Genomic DNA, 7,680 nt, shown 5'->3' with positions numbered 1-7,680 from the left:
ACCCCCATGTGTGGGGAAGTGATTCAAAAAAAAATCTGTTCTTATCAGTTTAATATCTGATACGTCCCCTATCTGGGGACCATATATTAAATGGATTTTTAGAACAGGGAGCTGGAATCGGAGCTTGCTCTGTCCACTCCACGCATTGACCTGGTATTGCATTACTTCCAGGATCGGTGCACCCCTTTCCAATTCAGTTGAAAAAAAGAGACAGAGGATTGACCGACCAACAGAGGAGGAGAAGAAGATTGCTGCACCTGGCAAGCTAGCAAAGAGAAACCTGACAGTTGGACGTGGCCTGTGCTTGTTGCTGATGATGCTGTGACTGACTCTACCCTCTGCCAATGCATTCAAGCGCCTGAAAAGTAATTCATTAATTTCTTTGATTAGTTAATTGATTGATTGATTGCAAATTACATTACTGCTGCAAAGTGTCTGATTTGCTGCAATTTTATTCAATTTTTAATTCAGTGAATTCTTTGAAAAAGTTTTGGCATAAATTTATTTCTGAACTTGCACTTGACCGGACACTTGAATGGGTGTGGTCAAGCGGTGGGAGTGGTTTATGCAGATTCGCAAACTTCGGCAAAATTCGTTGGCGTCACAAAATAACATTTGCACATGTCACTTTGCCTTGCACAAAAGTTTTTCTTTTCTTTTCTTTTTCACTTTTGGTGGCAGGTAGGGAAAACCTGCACAAGCTAATTGGTTTCTACTTCATTAAGGGAAAGGAAAAAAAAATAAAGCAAAATAGGGCTGCAGCAGCATGGTGCACACCTTGAGCGGTGCACAGTGAACACGGAAGGGCGCCGGAACAGGTGCCGAGCGCTTGCCATCGCTTCTCGGCCTTATGGCTAGATCTTGAGTCGGCTTGAGTCTTCACTTGAGTCTTCCCTGATCTTGCCTGTTAGGTGCTGGGGTACCCCCCTCTCGGCCTCCCCGTGGGTTCAGGGTCCAAATTTCTTCTGGATATCTGGCCCCGGGGTGCTGCTATTGGGAGGGGGCTTAGCCCCCAGCAACGAGCTGCGATCCCCCCCGGCCCTGCTGTGGAGCAATCTGCAGTGGGGTGCAGCCTCGCTGAGCGAATAAGCGGTTGCGACAATGGCTTCTGAAGCCAATACGATTCCGGAATATGCCCGGATTAAGAACTCCGTCCGGGTCCTCCTGGACGGGGTGTCTGAGCGGAGGGTCCCCTACGTGGTGACCCAAATCATTGAGCTGGCGATGGAGACCCCCAGAACGGACGTGCTTGCCATGCAGGACTTTCCCAAGAAAGGTATTTACGACATCACGTTCCGGAACAGCGCCATCTTGGAGAAGGCTTGGTCCCACTATAAAACCAAGAAGACGGCTCTTCTAAAGCAGGGGGTGAGTGTGGTGCGTCATAACGCTGAAGAGCGTAAGATGATCATTGTCAGAGCATACTCTCCCTTCATGGATGAAGAGGTCTTGATGAGTTTCATGCGTCATTTCTTCGACAAAGTGGAGGCGAAAGGGTATGTAAACAACGAATGTAAAGTTTGGACATGCAAATTTAAATTTCTTGCAGACATTCGGATGGACGCAAACGGGAAAATGAAGCTCCCCCCTGCTCGGTTTCGTTTAGGAACAGTGAATGGCGACCTCTATTTTAACGGGATGCCGCACTTCTGTAGAGCGTGTGGACAATATGGGCACCCCAACGGCTCTTGTAGCGCACAGTGCCGTAACTGTGGCAGTGAGGAGCATACCATGAGGGAATGCATGAAGCCAAGGAAGTGCAATTTCTGCCAGCAGGTAGGACACGTCTACCGACAATGCCCCTTTGCCCGGACCACTGCGGATGAGGAGGAAAGACAGGAAGGTCCCTTTCCGGAGGAGGAGATGCCCGCCCCGGGAGAGGGGCCCGAAACCCACAGGGAGGAAGAGGAGGATATTTCTGACCCGCAAGAAGGCGGTAGCAAACCGGAGAAGGCGACAGCGGAGCAGCCAGCTTCTAAGCCAACCGGAGCAGGTAATGTAAAGCTTGATGTTTTGTCAGGTCCAGGAGTGTCGGGGACCCCGGGGTCGAGTACATATGCGGATGCGGCAAAAAAACGGAAGGCCAAGGACCAAATTGGCACGCCCCTGTCGGGCCTGCCACAGAAGGTGGGCAGGGGTACAAAGGCCAAACCAGCTCCAAGGTCTGGGACTCAGGAGGTAGCAAGCGGTATGAGTGCGGACAAGGTTGTTATGGCAGAGAAGGAGGAGTCGGGCTTGAAGGAGGCGGGGGAAGGGGAAAAAATGGACACGTCGGTGAAAGCCGACGTGGCCACCCCGAAAACCCCGGACCCACCCTCAGTGGTGGAGATGGGAAGCACCCCCCCTCTGGAGAGCTCCGGCTCTATCCCTTGTGCCCAGTTACCCCGCCCCGAGGACAAGCCCCCGGACGAGAGTGAACGGAGCGGGCCAAGGCAGTTGTTGCGGCCAGCAAATTTCTCTCCAAATAGCTCCTCCTCCGATGAAGACCTATACGGTCAGAGGATGGAGTCCCAGATGGGAACAGATGGCCTTCCTGTGTACGTTGCAGGCTCCCTCGGGGTCGCCGGCAGGGACCTGAGTGGCGAAAGCTCCTCCGGTGAATCTATGGAGACGGTGAAGTCGGACGCTAGCATCGTCGGTGATTACAGAGTGGCTTAGCTCCGCTGGTCGGTAAGAAAAATTGAAGTTCCTTCATCTAATGAATATATTTATTGTTATTTATTTGAAAATGGAATTACCACATCCCAATACTTGCAATGGCAGAAATCAAAGGCATTTCCCTCAATGTAAGAGGGCTAAAAAGTAAAAAGCGAAGGGGTGCCCTTTTTAATTACCTTTCCTGCCTGGCAGCCTCGGTTTTATTTCTGCAGGAGTGCGGTATTCCCCATAGTTTGAACTATTCAAGATACGAGAATGAATGGACCCACGGCCCGTCAGTGTGGTCAGGAAATAACGAAAGCCGTGCAGCAGGGGTCGCCATTCTTTTTAAGGGTAACGTTTTAGTCGATTTTACTGAGGAAATTTTACCAGGACGTGTTTTACTTGTAAAGGCTTTTATCAACGGCGTCAGATGGCAATTTTTAAATGTTTATGCTTCACCGGAAAAGACTGAAAGGGCGAGGATGCTGGAGATGCTTCCACTTTTTATAAACCCCACAGAGCCCCTCATCCTCGCCGGTGATTTTAATTGTGTTTTAAGAGGAGAAAGACGTTTTACCCGCAGTTTAAGCAGAAACTACGATGTGACCTCCGGCATGCTCAAAAATCTGGTACTGGATTGCAGATTGACTGACGTTTATAAGGAATGCAACAAGGGCATGCCGGAGGAAGCGGGAACAACCTGGAGCAATACCAAGTGCAGCTCCAGGATTGATTTTATCTTCTGCTCTTTTAACGTGTTGCCGTCTGATTGTAGCCTTTTAACAAATGTTTTTTCTGACCATGTGCTTTTATCTTTTAAGGTAAAGCTGGATGCAAGTTATTTTAAAAGTCAGAAGTCCTGGAAATTTAACGTTACCCTTTTAGAGGATCCGCAGGTTCTTAAAGATTTTAAAGAATTTTATGAAAAATGTAAACGGGCAAGACATGCTGAGACTCCCATCACTTCTTGGTGGGAGAAAATGAAAAAGAGAATCAAACAATATTTTATTAAACTTAGCAAGGTGAGGGCGCAGGAGGAGCGCCAGCAATATGAAGTTTTAAATGCCCGTTTACAAGCCCTGCACAGAATGAGCAAAAGTGGTCTTAATGTCAAAAAAGAGATAAGTGATTTAAGAACCGAAATCACCAAGTACCTGGAGCAGAAAGGTAAGCAAATAATTTTCCGCTCTAAAGTCCAACATGTTGAAAAAGACGAGACCTGCTCCAGGTACTTTTTTAAAAAAGTACATCAGAAAAAAGATATCATAGAAAATATTGATGGTGATTTTACTGTGCAGGGCATTTTAAATAAAGTTCACGGTTTTTACTCTTCCCTTTTTAGTGAGAAGCCTGCGGATCCTTCACTTTTAGAAGACTCGCTAAAGGAGATCCGGATGGTTTTAGAACCTGCTTCGCAGCAGCTTTTAAACCGGGAGCTGACGGAGGAAGAGGTTTTTAGTACAATCAAAAGTTTTAAGAGAGGAAAAGTCCCGGGCCCTGACGGTATACCCTGCGATTTTTATGTGGTGTTTTATGATATTTTAAAAGATGACTTATTTTGTCTTTTTAAAGAGGTTTTTAGTTCCAAGGTGCTGCCCCAGTCCTGGAGGAGGGGGGAGGTCTCCCTACTCTATAAAAAAGGGGATAAGTCCGATATAAAAAACTGGAGACCTATTACCCTCCTCAATGGAGACTACAAAATAATGGCTAAGTTGTGTGCGAACAGACTGAAAGAGGTAGTCTCCCAGATAATCCCCGAAAATCAAGTCTGCGGGGTACCAGGGCGCAGCATCTGGGACGTTTTAAATCTTATCAAGGACATAATAAATAACACCACAGATCGAAAAGGTAAATTAGCGGTTTTAACGATAGACTTCGAAAAAGCTTTTGATCGCGTATCGCACTTTTATCTTTTTAAAGTTTTAGAACGCATGGGTATACCTGAGGGGTTTTTAGCTTCTCTTAAGGCGTTTTATCAAGATTGTACAAGCAAAATTTTAGTGAACGGGTGTAAGACACGGGACGTGGTTTTAAACTCCGGGGTGAAGCAGGGGTGCCCCTTGTCGCCACTTTTATTTATTTGTGCGCTAGAGCCACTGATGAGCGCCATTAGGCAAGATCAAAATATACGTGGGGTGCCCCTGCCTGGAGGGGGGGGAGAGCAAACTAAAACTGTGGGTTACATGGATGACGTGACAATTCTGTGTAATGACCCCCCCTCTGTCCATAGAGCCCTTTTCAAAATAGATACGTACTGTAAAGCTTCAAGTTTTAAAGTTAATTTTAACAAATGTGATCTTTTAAACTTAGGCAAAATGGTTTTAACAGACGTTCCCGTGCCCGTGTCTGAATCCGTCACTATTTTAGGGGTCTCCTTTAGCGAGCAAAACAACGGTGTTTTAAGCTGGGACATGGTGGCCGATAAAGTGAATAAGAAGTTATGCATGTGGCGTTTGAGAAAACTGAGTATGGAGGGTAAAGTATTGGTTTTAAAGATGGTCATTTTACCTATCCTGCTGTATCTAAGTTTGGTTTTTCCCCCTCCTACAATGCTTTTAAAAAAAATCACAAGAGCTTGTTTTACTTTTTTCTGGGATTCGAAGGCCGAAAAACTAAAGAGAGAGACTGTCACCAAAAGTAAGGCAAAAGGGGGAAAAGACGTACCAGATTTTAATCGTTTTCTCTTAATAAAATATTTTAGCTACTGTTTTAACGCACTTTTTAAAGATCACCACTGGTCCTTTTATGCTAAATATAATCTGGGGTATTTTATGCGGGGGAAGGGGTGGTATCAAACAGTTTTATCCCGACCCTATGCTTTTAATCTACCCCCACAATACGGTATTTTAGAAAGGATCACAGGTCTTTTTAAGTTGACGGAAAGAACACCTGACGAACTCAAAAATAGTAAGTTATTAATAAAAAATTTAAGAGACGAGGAGGTTTTAACACGTGTCGGTAATTTTAATGACGAACAGAGTCGATATATCTTTAAGATGGTAAATCTTCCCTCTCTTTTTAATCAGCAGATGGACCTGGCCTGGAGTAGTGTGCACGGATGTCTTCCATGTCGAGCCTTCCAGCATAGAAGAGGAATCGCGAGGTCCGCCGTCTGTCCGAGGGAGGGCTGCCAGGCAGATGAGACTATTGAACATCTTTTTTGGGACTGTGAATTTGCTAAACAAGTGTGGATAAAGATACTCCCTCTGGTCACCAAGATGGCGGGCCTCAGGACTTTAACGCGTAACATGATTCTCTACGGACTTTTCAACTGCATGCTGGTGGGCCAAAAAACAATGGCATGGAAGACCATGAACTGCGTTAAAGTGGCACTATGGAAGGCCAGGAACATCGTGCTTTTTAAGAAGGATGTTTTAGCCGTTGATGACGTTTTAGGGATTGCTTTTAGCGAGATGTACATATATTTTTTACTTGACCAGAAAGCGAAATCCCCACTTTTAAGGAAATGGTTTGTGCGTGAATGGAACTCTAACATATGAAGCCACCATGTCCCTGATTTATAAGTATTGTTTTATTATGTCTCATTCGAACCCCGCCCCCTTTTTGTATATAAGTTGAATTTTATGTGTTTTATTGATGTAATGTGAGAATTGTTCAATAAAGCAACACCCTTGTGGTGTTTTCAACTTAAAAAAAATCTGTTCTTATCAGTTTAATATCTGATACGTCCCCTATCTGGGGACCATATATTAAATGGATTTTTAGAACAGGGAGCTGGAATCGGAGCTTGCTCTGTCCACTCCACGCATTGACCTGGTATTGCATTACTTCCAGGATCGGTGCACCCCTTTCCAATTCAGTTGAAAAAAGAGACAGAGGACTGACCGACCAACAGAGAAGATTGCTGCACCTGGCAAGCTAGCAAAGAGAAACCTGACAGTTAGACTTGGCCTGTGCTTGTTGCTGATGATGCTGTGACTGACTCTACCCTCTGTCAATGCATTCAAGCACCAGAAAGGTAATTCATTAATTAATTTCTTTGATTGGTTGGTTAATTGATTGATTGATTGATTGATTGCAAATGACATTACTGCTGCAAAGTGTCTGATTTGCTGCAATTTTATTCAATTTTTAATTCATTGAATTCTTTGAAAAATTTTTGGCATAAATTTATTTCTGAACTTGCACTTGACCGGACACTTGAATGGGAGTGGTTTATGCAGATTCGCAAACTTCGGCAAAATCCGTTGGCGTCACAAAATAACATTTGCACATGTCACTTTGCCTTGCACAAAAGTTATTCTTTTCTTTTTTTTTCACTTTTGGTGGCAGGTAGGGAAAATCTGCACAAGCTAATTGGTTTCCACTTCATTAAGGGAAAGGAAAAAAAAATACATCGAAATAGGGCTGCAGCAGCCTGGTGCACACCTTGAGCGGTGCACAGTGAACACGGAAGGGCGCCGGAACAGATGCCGAGCACTCGCCATCGCTTCTCGGCCTTTTGGCTAAGACCATGTGGGGAGGCTGACAGTTGGACTAGAAGCTTTGGAGAAGGCGATCCTGGACTACGGTGAAAGCATCAATATGATGGCTGGATCTCTGCAAAACGCGACCTGCAGGTGTGCTTCGGAACACGACTTTAAAATCAAGAATGCGGTGCGCATTGACGTGGCATCAGCAGCTAAGGAGCAGATTACCAGGCAATATCTAGTGAGTGAAGTCCTTTTCAAGACCTTGGAAGTCCCTAAACTGGCTATACTGGCTCTTCAGGAGACATATGGGAGCTTTACACTCTCCTTCATCTCAGACCACGCCTTCCAGCTATTCCAGCAAAAGGTCAGACAATCCTTACAGCATGCTAATCTTAAGGGACTGTCTTTTGTATTCCTGTATGAGGAGGAGGTGGTAGTGGTGGTGTCTATGAGGAGCCCTCATGTTCATCTTTTGGATGTTAAGACTTTCTTGAAAATGTATGTGGACATTTCCAGATGCGGTCCCCAGAGGGATGCAGATGGGATTTGGACTGGCAAGTTTTTGTTTTGGGTGAAATTCCGACCAGATGATTCCCCAGCTAGCTAC

At 45.3% G+C, this 7,680-nt stretch overlaps 2 non-coding genes across 2 annotated transcripts; both read left to right on the top strand.

Annotated features, from left to right (window-relative positions):
• Positions 1-187, top strand: LOC142210894 (U2 spliceosomal RNA). Its single transcript, XR_012717022.1, has one exon. It is a non-coding gene; the product is annotated as a U2 spliceosomal RNA (small nuclear RNA).
• Positions 188-6,266: 6,079 nt separating this feature from the next.
• On the top strand, positions 6,267-6,451 carry LOC142210876 (U2 spliceosomal RNA). The gene has a single exon (XR_012717010.1). It is a non-coding gene; the product is annotated as a U2 spliceosomal RNA (small nuclear RNA).
• The last annotated feature ends 1,229 nt before the right edge of the window (positions 6,452-7,680 follow it).

The sequence above is a fragment of the Leptodactylus fuscus genome, chromosome 6 (genome assembly GCF_031893055.1).
Source record: "Leptodactylus fuscus isolate aLepFus1 chromosome 6, aLepFus1.hap2, whole genome shotgun sequence".
In the NCBI taxonomy this organism is placed as follows: Eukaryota; Metazoa; Chordata; class Amphibia; order Anura; family Leptodactylidae; genus Leptodactylus; species Leptodactylus fuscus.
Note: the sequence above shows the minus strand (reverse complement) of the source record. Positions and strands in the feature narration are given on the sequence as shown.